This window comes from Bison bison, unplaced genomic scaffold (genome assembly GCF_000754665.1).
Source record: "Bison bison bison isolate TAMUID 2011002044 unplaced genomic scaffold, Bison_UMD1.0 scf7180017864333, whole genome shotgun sequence".
Lineage (NCBI taxonomy): Eukaryota > Metazoa > Chordata > Mammalia > Artiodactyla > Bovidae > Bison > Bison bison.
The window spans coordinates 873,929-885,691 of record NW_011494905.1 but is presented as its reverse complement, the minus strand read 5'-3'; the positions used below and the strand labels follow the sequence as shown (position 1 = coordinate 885,691).

Sequence of the window (11,763 nt, the reverse complement as noted above, 5' to 3'; positions counted from 1 at the left end):
GCAGAGTACATCATGAGAAAAGCTGGGCTGGAAGAAGCACAAGCTGGAATCAAGATTGCCGGGAGAAATATCAATAACCTCAGATACGCAGATGACACCACCCTTATGGCAGAAAGTGAAGAGGAACTAAAAAGCCTCTTGATGAAAGTGAAAGAGGAGAGCGAAAAAGTTGGCTTAAAGCTCAACATTCAGAAAACGAAGATCATGGCATCTGGTCCCATCACTTCATGGCAAATGGATGGGGAAAGAGTGGAAACAGTGTCAGACTTTATTTTTTTGGGCTCCAAAATCACTGCAAATGGTGATTGCAGCCATGAAATTAAAAGACGCTTACTCCTTGGAAGGAAAGTTATAACCAATCTAGACAGCATATTCAAAAACAGAGACATTACTTTGCCAACAAGGGTCCATCTAGTCAAGGCTATGGTTTTTCCAGTAGTCATGTATGGATGTGAGAGTTGGACTGTGAAGAAAGCTGAGAGCCAAAGAATTGATGCTTTTGAACTGTGGTGTTGGAGAAGACTCTTGAGAGTCCCTTGGACTGCAAGGAGATCCAACCAGTCCATTCTGAAGGAGATCAGTCCTGGGTGTTCTTTGGGAGGACTGATCCTAAAGTTGAAACTCCAATACTTGGGCCACCTCATGCGAAGAGATGACACATTTGAAAAGACTCATGCTGGGAGGGATTGGGGGGCAGGAGGAGAAGGGGACGACAGAGGATGAGATGGCTGGATGGCGTCACTGACTCGATGGACATGAGTTTGGGTGAACTCCGGGAGTTGGTGATGGACAGGGAGGCCTGGCGTGCTGCAATTCATGGGGTTGCAAAGAGTCGGACATGACTGAGAGACTGAACTGATATATCTTATTAGCAAAAGAACATTCTCTGGGGGCATAAAATTGAGGCAGAGTTTTCCTTAAGTCATTCATTGCAACAAACACATTTTTCAGAGCCACTTCTAGAAATCTGACAGTAGATAGAAATAAACATGCTGGCCTTTTAGCAAAAAGGGGCATACCACAGGAAATCAACATACTGAAATGTACTGAGAACATCATCTAATGGCTTATGATAATTTCATACATTGCTATTTATAATAAAACCAACTACAAAATTTTCAGAGCTAGTGCAAAATGAAAACGTAAGACCTCTGTCCAAGAACTAGTAAGAATTTCAAGATAGAGACAGTAGAGCATAAAACCAAAAGCAGGGACCCAGGCCAAGTGCCCCATGAAGCTGGCCTGACTGCCAATTCTAACTTTTAATGATAATCCAATATGATAATCCAATTAGTTTCCACAGCCTGATATGTGTATAACAGCTCTCATATTCAAGTGTGAACTTTCAGCACCAATTTACCCCCCAGAATTTATCCCATCCCCACCAATCTGCTTTCCTCTCCACCTTCCCTAGCAATGGTGACTACAAGAGAGCTCTTCTCATAGACGTGCTAACTTCTTCACCTGGTTTTATAATGCTCTTCTGCTCACTGAAAACTCAGGCTTTCTCTTCATAACCTTTTATGATGAAAATTTACCTTCTTCATAAAGTCTTCTACCATAAAGGAGGTGAGGTAGTAACTTCTCAACCACATCTAGCACTGAATTGATGTATTGTTTAGGCTACTATTTACGCAGAATATTAAGTATAGCTGCCACTGCTGCTGCTAATACTGATGATGTGGTTGACTGCATGTGTATGCTGCTGGGCACTTTAAGTCCTGAAAATTAATCAGTGGATGATCTTGTTGCTATCTGATTTTCTTGTTTTTTTAAATTTTACTCCTATTCCTGAGCCTATTAACACCTCCTCCAAGATAAAAACAAAGGGAGAAAGGGGCAAAAATCACCCAGGTCAGACAATTTTGCTATTTGTCAATAGGGCTGGAAAGAAAACATTGTTAATGACTTAAAAAAAAAAGATTTAAAACAATCACTTAATTACAGCTCCCATATTATCTGTGCATTTTGCTTATTCTCCCTGACATTCAATGGATAAATTGACCATTAGGTTTATCTATAATCAATAAATCAGTTATCTTAGGCAATAAAATCAGAGAAGACAGCATTTTTTTTTAAATTGCATCCGTACAATACACATAGACTTAGCTGTCAATAGGAAAAACTGAAACATCATTTACTGTAGCTGTGAATTCTACTCAACAGGCTGACGTGTATATTATGCTGAGCCTTGTGCTTCGTGCATGTTTTCATAGAGCTTCAGACAAGACCCTCCTGTGGCTCTGAACCTGAATTTGGCTCAGTACCGTCTGAGTGGGGTTAATTTGTTTAGACTTCACCAATTTTAGAACTGCAGCAGACCTAAAGTCAGATACTCTGAACTGATTTGAAATAAACTCTTTGGATTAGATTATTCCTATTTGCTTTAGCTAAAATGGAATTATTTCAGTTTACTAACAGTTTCCAAAGCTCTGTATATGGAGCTGAAGTTTGGGACATGGTTTATCTTTTTCTCCCTTTTTGCCTTTTTATCTTTGATTTGTGGAGACCATATACCTTCATTCGGTACATATGAGAAGGAAGAAGGTCTTTCTTTTTACACGCAGAACATCTATTTAGTACCTCAGGACATTCTGCCTCCTGAGCCACAGCTTAACAGCATTAGCAAAAGCAGTTCAGCCAGAGGGGAATTGAACAGCAGCTGAGTCAGTCTAATAATTTACACTGGGGAAAGCCCTTGGAATTCAGAGGCACATTGCCCAGCTGGAGAGACAAATCTAATCTCTGCTAATGATGTTCCTCCCTCTCTTTCCTATCAGGGCTGGGCTTTTTACACATGCGCACGTAATTACATATGCACATTCGGAGTCTAGTGAAGCCAAACAACACAGCACCCAGGATTAAATTACACAGTAAGACTTCCAGGCATCATCTGGCCTCTACAACCTGTCTAATAAATGCTGTCCATGGTTCACACACTGTGGAGCTGTTAAAGGGTGTAAGAGTTCAAAAACATATACAGCTACATCTTAAGATTCAAAAGTGATAATATTATGGTGATATTATAAAAAGTGATAATATATTACAATATCATTTGAGATAACATAGTAAGCTTGACTTCTTAAATAGACTTAAACAAATACATATTAGGAAACAGGCACATGGATTTTGTTCTAAAAAGGACTATTTGACAAAATAGGCTATTGTCAAAATATTTTGTCAATATTTTGTTAAAACAGGCTATTGACAAAAATGCATGCAGTACAATAGCTAAACAGGTGAAGGAAAAACAGTATACAATGTCAAAAAGAAAACCCCACCAAGGTGAAAAATAGGCAAAAATAATTTGTATAGTAACAACCTAAGATGGTTCACAAATTTGGACCAGAGCTTTCTGTGGATCAAAGTAAGGAGAGAGACACAATTATTTATAAAAGAAAAACACGCCAATTGTTTAGGATAAGCAGTTATTACACTACTAAGACCTGTGGAAGTTTTTCTTCCACAGATTTGTACAAAACAATAAAACAGTCTCAACATCTTGAAAGTAACGACAGCAGCATTTCTTAGACAATTTTTAGAGCACCTCTCCATTCAAGGTAAGATTGTTAAGAATTCAAAAAAGCAATACTTACAGTAAGAGATTCCAAGGAAACAGCTGAAATTTTGATTTAATGGAGAAGGGGATGGACTACAACTCCTTCAGGAAATCTTCCCCTGATCACTACTGATCATAGACTTTTCAAAACACTGAACAGCTAAGAATTACGGGTTCTATTTTTTGGCAAAAACCTGGAATGAGAACATTCTGAGTTTTCACATGAGGTGTAAACCCATAAGCTTTAAGAATCAACCAAGAAGGAGAAAATTCAGGAATCTGGTCAGAATTGTGCCTCAAAACCTCATTTCCACATGGAGGTGGGCCAAGAAAAATAAACTTGACCATGTGGTGATTTATTTTTTATTATAATGCACAATGTTCTTCCCATTCTGATGAAATTGTACTTTTTTGCAATATTTTTAATAACTCTTTTTTATATAGAACCCTTTGCAAATAGCATCAGTTATTTTAAATAAAGAGGGAAGCAATTTAATAGTTAATACTTCTCCTGCTTTACTGAAGTAAGTGGGGAGCAGTGGGGTTGTGAATCACCATCTGGGGCTATAAATTATAAGCCTGCTGCATGGTAATGGTCAGAGGGCTGATCTGTGAAGCTCCCCTAGGAGAAGCTATCTATCAGCATGGCCATCCAGACGAGGGGCTGAGGATGGGGCTGAGGGACAGGGCGGCTTCCAGCCCAGACAAGGGCTATAGCGGAAGGGTACAGCATGGTCAGATTTTCAAAGGCAACCCTCAGACACCCCCACCCCCAAACCAAATTTCTGAAATAAGAAAATTATAGAGAAATTTCTCACACTGTAAACACTGGCCATTAGAGGGGGAATTTAGGATTCAAGAAGCTCAGGGGGAAAATGTCCTCAAGTGAGAGAGAACAAACGAGATGTTCAGAGCTGCTTCATCTATTTTTAATGAACTTACAAATATGTCTCCAAAAGAAAGAGGTGACACTATTTACCACAGAATGAAAACTGAGATACTAACCCAGCAAGCAGCAGCTACGGGACTGTGCAAGCATGTGCCTGTACAGACTCGCTCGGCCCCCAAGCCTGGCGCCCTGGTGGCTGAGGAGCCTCTTCTGCCTCGTACTGCAAACTAAGGGCTTAGCTGCTTTGGACGATTTCCTCCCAATCATTTCAAAGATGATATAAGCAGGTGAAAAGAAGACGGAAGACAGGAATGATCCTAATAAGAAGGAAAACAGTGTAGAAAGTCAAGTTTATAAAAATAATCAGAAAATTACAAGTCGAAAGAAAAATGTACAGTTAGGATACTTTCTGAGGCCTTACATTAAGCCTTAAAGGGCTCCTGAGCTCATTCTTACTGAATTCAAGTTACAAGTGCTAAAGCCACTGGGTTTTTTGGTAAGGTGCTTTAACACCTAAAGCTTAGACCTGTTACATCTTCTAAGATATTCAAGGACTTTTATAGATATTCTCACATCAGTACTCACCACAGGGATCTGAGAAAGGCACTCATTAGATTTGCCACCGAAATCACAAAACTAACCCCCAAAACTCCCATATCTGTAAGGAAGGGGTCACTTAGATATTTTCTACTCAGCCCTTCACTGAGTCAACAAATGCTTTAATCACTCTGGGAGCTGGGTCTGTGTTAAGCAGTAAGGACAATGCAAAGATGAACTGGGGAGACAAGTGTAGGAGACGAGGGTTCTATCCCTGGTCTGGGAAGATCCCACCTGCAGTGGAGCAACTAAGCCCATGTGCCACGACTGCTGAGCCTGTGCTCTAGAGTCTGGGAGCTGCAACTACTAAAGCCCATCCATTCTAGAGCCCATGCCCCACAACGAGAAGCCACTGCAATGAGAAGCCCATGCCTGGCAACTAGAGAGTAGGTCCCCCACCCCGAACCCTTCAACTAGAGAAAAAGCCTAAGCAGCAGCAAAGACCCAGTACAGCCAAAAATAAAAATAAATAAATAAATGGAAGAAAAAAAATTTTTTTAAATTAAAATGATGAACTACAACACTAGATTCTTGCTCTGGAGGAACTTAACAGTTTAACAGAGGAGAAACATAGGAATAACTGACTAATATGTAATATGAGAAGTTCTCTGAAGGAGATGGATACAAATTTTTGAAATACAAAGAAGGGAAAACTGCTGTCCAGGAAGAATAAAGAAGAGGTGTGTGAGTCAGAGGAACAAGCATGCATACAGGTATGGAGGCATGAAAGAAATCAGGCTATTATTTGGGGAGAGTGGGAAATGTCAGCCACGTTGGTGGGAAGTGATGAGAGATGTAGAAGATAGGGCTGGAAAAAACAGATTAGAGAATTTGTTTCCCCCCTATGAGCAAAGAAGTAGGAGAAGTGAAGGGAAGTGACATGATTAGATTTGAAAGATGATTCTGTTTAAGGGTGGAAGATGGAAGGACAGAGGATGGGATAAAGCTGCTGTAGAGAGGATGGAAAGCATCTGAGAGATATTTAGAAGACAGAATTGATAGGATATAGTGACTGCTGGATGTGATGGGGAAAGGGTTTTCCAGTGGGGCAGACTAGACTCTGTCACTGATCAGGTAGAAAAGTGCCAGTCAGGGACCTGCAGTGAGGAGGGAACAAGCTAGGGTTTATATTTTACAGACTCTACTGGGCAAGGCAGTTGGAAAAGAAATAAGGAAGTGGCTAAACTGAAACTGGGACAAAGGGCTACAAATATTGTTGGAGAGACAAATATGATAGAAAAGTTTCATAGAATTATTACAGTCAGCTCAGGAGTTATAAAGTTCATGGCCTCAACTTTATCCTTAGCCCTTTGACGAGTATTAGCTCTTTCTCCAGGGTTATTTTATCATTGTTGTTTGTCTCTTTCATGTGCCTCTTGAATCTACCGCCTAGCTCCTTACCTTCCCCCACACCACACACCCATACACACATGAATAATCTCCTCCTGTCTATCCCTCAACCTAAGCATGTTCCTTTCTTCAAAACCCTCTGTCTTCCACGAGCCACTTTTGAGACCTCCTCAAAAGATCAGTGGTGGCTAAAGGATGTAACAGTGAACACAGATAACAAGCTACTTGTTTCATTTACGGCTAAATCCATTTCCTCATTAGCTACTTATACCTTTATTGTTTCATTCATTTATTTAAACTCTAAGTCATCTGAATAGGACACGACTTCTGAATTTTAATCATCATCAAAAATTAGGGCTGCCTAATGTGGGCAACACTGTTTCAAGGCTTTTTAGAGAAGCTACTATTTTCATGAATATCACAGTATATTTTGCATTGACCCGGAAAACGTAGGTGCCCAGAGAAAATTATTCTGATTCCGCATAATCTGGAAGAATCAGAAATGATGACCGCACAATATAAGGACGTTACTACTGCAATTCTACAAAACTTTCCTGAGTGCCAGGTGCATGCCGGGCGCTGTACTGTGCTTCTTAGGAGCCACATGTGGATATAAAGGTATAAAGAGGGCATCCTCTTTATCTTTTGGCTTGCCTTACATATTTCATGGTAAGATGGTCTCTTCTCTTCAGAACTCAAGTCCGATAGGGGAGACAGCCATAAACACATATGAAAGCAGGCCATGATACACGCCTATAATAGAGGTATAAAGTACCGCAAGATAATAAATTAATCTGCTTTTGAGGAACAAGAGTCTGGTCATCTATCTTTAAAAGGATATGAGACCAAAAGTTTGAAAACTGGAAAGATGTCTTCTCACTGATGTATCTGAAAAGCCTTAAAGAAATATTTTTGAATCCATACCTGGAAAGAGATTAAGAATAGCCCATGGGATCACAGGCCCAACGCTGCTGCCAGGCCCTCTTTCTAAGGCTGCTGGTTATTTTTCAGAATAGATAGCATTGCTGGTCAAGGCGTTACATCACACCACTTCCAATGCTCCTTGTCTTCCAGTCTGTCCACCTTGTACTTCAAAACCCTCTCGGAATCTATCAGCTTCTCATCATAGCCTATTGGCGTTCAGTCCTCCTCTTCATCACCACCCCCTTCTCCCACATAAGGCATACATTTTCACAGAACAAAAGGTTGTAGATTCCCTTTAAGTGCAGTCCTTCCAGAAGGCAGGGAGAGGCCAGGCAATCTTTCAAAGTCCCCTGGCATATGGGCAGGCTCTACTCCCATCTCATCCACATCGCCACTGACAGGCCTGGGACCAAAGCCTGACAGGAATATAAAAAAGCCCCTGGCTCCAGTCCACTCCACAGCCCTCATGTCAGGCAGAAAAATGTGTTTTTGTGTCTTTTTGGTCACATGACTTCTTAGATATAAGAACCAGATTGATGACTTCGTTTTCCTTCCTCTAAAAACGAAAGCAAAAAAACACAAAACTCCTATTTAAAGCAGGGAATTTCTCATGAAGCTTTAAGAAAAGATTTAGATTTTCTCCACCAAAATCAAAATAAGTTTATCTATAGTAGAATATAAACATTTGCTATGCTAAAATATGCTGTGTCTAAAGCATTTATACACTGCATAATAGCATTTAATGCTATTCAGCACTTATGACTTAAGTAATTTTGCAGTTTAATGATTTGGAAAGAAGTTACCAGGAGTCAGGAGTCCCAGCTGTGTCTTAAATTAATTGTCTGGCCGTGGGCAAGTCACCTAGCCTCTCTAGGTCTCAATTTCCTTATCTGCAAACTGAAGAAATTGGACTAGAATGGTCTATAAGGTCCCTCTGAGCAACTGAAAAAGTATTCTGTGAATACAAGGACTCAGAACAATCCAACAATGGAAAAGCCTTATCTCAAAACTGATTCACTCTTCCCATCACTGGAAATGCTGAATGCATCAGAGAAATTATAATATTCCTGCTTTGGTACAGGATTGAACCAAATGACCTCTCTTATGTCTTTCAATTAGAAGAGTCTGTCATTTTACAAATTAGTTCTAGAGACCATAAGACAACCAGAGAATGAAATTAATTCAACAGGAAAGAAGGGGGAGGGGAACACCATCTTCTGGGTACAGTAAATGTTTGCTGTTATATTAACAGAGCAATGACAGGGATAGCAAGTCACTGTGCAGCTTCTGGGTACTGTTTGTCTTGGGCCAGGTTGCTAGGTGGTGTAAATAACTCTGCAAACACAACATCTAGCAATGAAAAGGTCTAAATGCCTTCAGTCACTCCAAAGTGAGCATACAGGGTTTTGTCATACAAAATCTTCTCACTGCCAGTCAGAAAAACTAAGGGAGGAAGGGAGGAGGATCAGAAAGGGCTCTCCTTTGGGGGCAGACAGACACTTCGTACACTGGTGTGCTCCACTGGTCCACCTTCTGTTTTGTTTTTTTTTTAAACGTTTAAAAAAAGTTTATTAATTGATTAATTTGACTGCTTGGGTCTTAGTTGCAGCGGATGGAATCTTTGTTGGGTCATGCAGGGTTTCTAGTTATGGCACGTGGGCTTAGTTGCTCCTCAGCATGTGGGATCTTAGTTCTCTGACCAGGGATTGAACCCATGTCCCTTGCATCACAAGGTGGATTCTTAACCACTGGATCGCCAGGAAAATCCGTGACCCACATTCTTAGGGATGAATAATAAGAGAGTGGCAAATAATAACAACCACCACTAAGTTATCTTACACTTATATGTTGAGGTGAGTTTCCAAGTAATTCCATCTATTTAAATCTCCTTTGAGCCTCATAATGGCCCTGTGAAGTGCGCAGAACAGGTATTATTAACCCCTCTAAGGAAAAGTGAAGCTTACAGGAGCTTAGTAACAGTCCTTTTCCTCAAAAATGAGAAACTGATCAAATCCTTATTATATCATTTTCAACACCCTTTAATGCTTTTGTCATAAGAGGTCTGCCAGGACCTGTCGATCTATTTGTGATTTCAATATATTTGCATATATTCAGGAAATGGCAGAAGAAAATAGTATTGTTATAGAATTTCAGGAAATGTCTTTTAAAAAGGAAACCAACAATAATAATCCTGAATTATAATGATATTTTAAAAAGCTGAATCAGAAATATATGTTGAGTTAGAAATGCTTGCTATATCTGAGAAATAATAAAGGGACTCCCCCCCCCAAAAAAAAACCTGTAACAAACCAGATCCAATTTAAGTTGGAATCTAGCAACATGATTCTGGAAACACGTAGTGGTCAAGTTTAGTAAACTGGGAAGAAAGAGAAAGATCAGTATACTGAGATGAAAGAGAGAAAAGCAAAGAATCCAAAACAGGTGACAAGCATCATGAAGAAATTTAGATCTTTCTAAGATTGTACTGAGGAACCTATTTGCTGGGCAGCAATGGAGATGTAGACACAGGGAACAGACAGCAGGGGAAGGAGAGGGTGGGATGAATTGACAGACTAGCATTGAAACACACACATTACCATACGTAAAATTAGACAGCCAGTGCAAATTTGCTGTATGATACAGGGAGCTCAAATCAGGTGCTCTGTGACAACCTAGATGGGGGAGATGGGGTGGAAGGTGGGAGGGAGGTTCATACGCCTACCTATGACTGATTTATGTCAATGTACGGCAAAAACCAACACAACGTTGTTAAGCAATGATCCTCCAATTAAAAATAAATACATTTAAATAAACAACGACACAAACATCTTTGTAAAGAAATTATACTGAAAAAACTAAATTTAATTTGATCAAGAATTAGCCCTTTGTTCAAATAAAGGCAGATTTGAATATAGACTAAGCCTGCAAAAGCTTTAGAAGAAAAAAATGCCAGAACCTGTCAAGGGTACCTATACATTTTTTATTCACTTTATCTCATTTAATCTTCAGGTCTTCTTAGAGTCAATATTATCTTCATTTTATAGATGAGAAAAATGAGGGTCAGAAAGGTTTAGTAACCTGCCCAAGGTTACACAGTTAGTAGATGGCCTGTTAGGTCCATCTGATTTCAAATTCAGTCTTTCCAGAAAGTTACTTCTCCTCAGAAAAAGTATATCTAAAATTTATAGTTATGCTTTATTTCTGGAAACATGAGAAATTAAAAAATAAAAAAATACCTTTCATCTTCCCTAATAATTGGTAGGCTGAAAATTCCATGAGAAGTTATAATTTAAATCATTCATCCTAGTGGCATGAATTTTAGAGTCAGAAGAATTGGGCTTGAATCCTAGAATCCTTACCTAAGCAGTTACATGAACTGGGGTAAACCCTTGAGCTCTTTAGGCCACAATCTATATATTTCATTCTATATATTCATGAAAAATATTTGTGAGAAATAAGATTTAAGGGACTAGATCTGATAGATAGAGTGCCTGATGAACTATGGACTGAGGTTCGTGACACTGTACAGGAGACAGGGATCAAGACCATCCCTATGGAAAAGAAATGCAAAAAAGCAAAATGGCTGTCTGGGGAGGCCTTACAAATAGCTGTGAAAAGAAGAGAAGCGAAAAGCAAAGGAGAAAAGGAAAGACATAAGCATCTGAATGCAGAGTTCCAAAGAATAGCAAGGAGAGATAAGAAAGCCTTCCTCAGCCATCAGTGTAAAGAAATAGAAGAAAACAACAGAATGGGAAAGACTAGAGATCTCTTCAAGAAAATTAGAGATATCAAGGGAACATTTCATGCAAAGATGGGCTCGATAAAGGACAGAAATGGTATGGACCTAACAGAAGCAGAAGATATTAAGAAGAGGTGGCAAGAATACACAGAAGAACTGTACAAAAAAGATCTTCACAACCCAGATAATCACGATGGTGTGATCACTCACCTAGAGCCAGACATCCTGAAATGTGAAGTCAAATGGGCCTTAGAAAGCATCACTACAAACAAAACTAGTGGAGGTGATGGAATTCCAGTTCAGCTATTTCAAATCCTGGAAGATGATGCTGTGAAAGTGCTGCACTCAATATGCCAGCAAATTTGGAAAACTCAGCAGTGGCCACAGGACTGGAAAAGGTCAGTTTTTATTCCAATCCCAAAGAAAGGCAATGCCAAAGAATGCTCAAACTACCACACAATTGCACTCTCCTCACACGCTAGTAAAGTAATGCTCAAAATTCTCCAAGCCAGGCTTCAGCAATATGTGAACCGTGAACTTCCAGATGTTCAAGCTGGTTTTAGAAAAGGCAGAGGAACCAGAGGCCAAATTGCCAACATCCGCTGGATCATCAAAAAAGCAAGAGAGTTCCAGAAAAACATCTATTTCTGCTTTATTGACTATGCCAAAGCCTTTGACTGTGTGGATCACAATAAACTGTGGAAA

The 11,763-nt window shown here is 39.7% G+C and overlaps 1 protein-coding gene across 5 annotated transcripts in view; it reads right to left on the bottom strand.

The window, feature by feature from the left end:
- Positions 1 to 11,763, bottom strand: part of MAP3K13 (mitogen-activated protein kinase kinase kinase 13) — a 161,299-nt gene that overhangs the window by 70,852 nt on the left and 78,684 nt on the right. The window contains exon 1 of one of the 5 annotated variants that reach the window (XM_010853873.1): positions 7,320 to 9,876. The exons of the other annotated variants lie outside the window; for them this stretch is intronic. The gene's annotated coding sequence lies outside the window, so the exon portion shown is untranslated. Of the gene's footprint in view, positions 1 to 7,319; positions 9,877 to 11,763 lie in introns of those variants that run through there. 5 annotated transcript variants of the gene reach the window in all.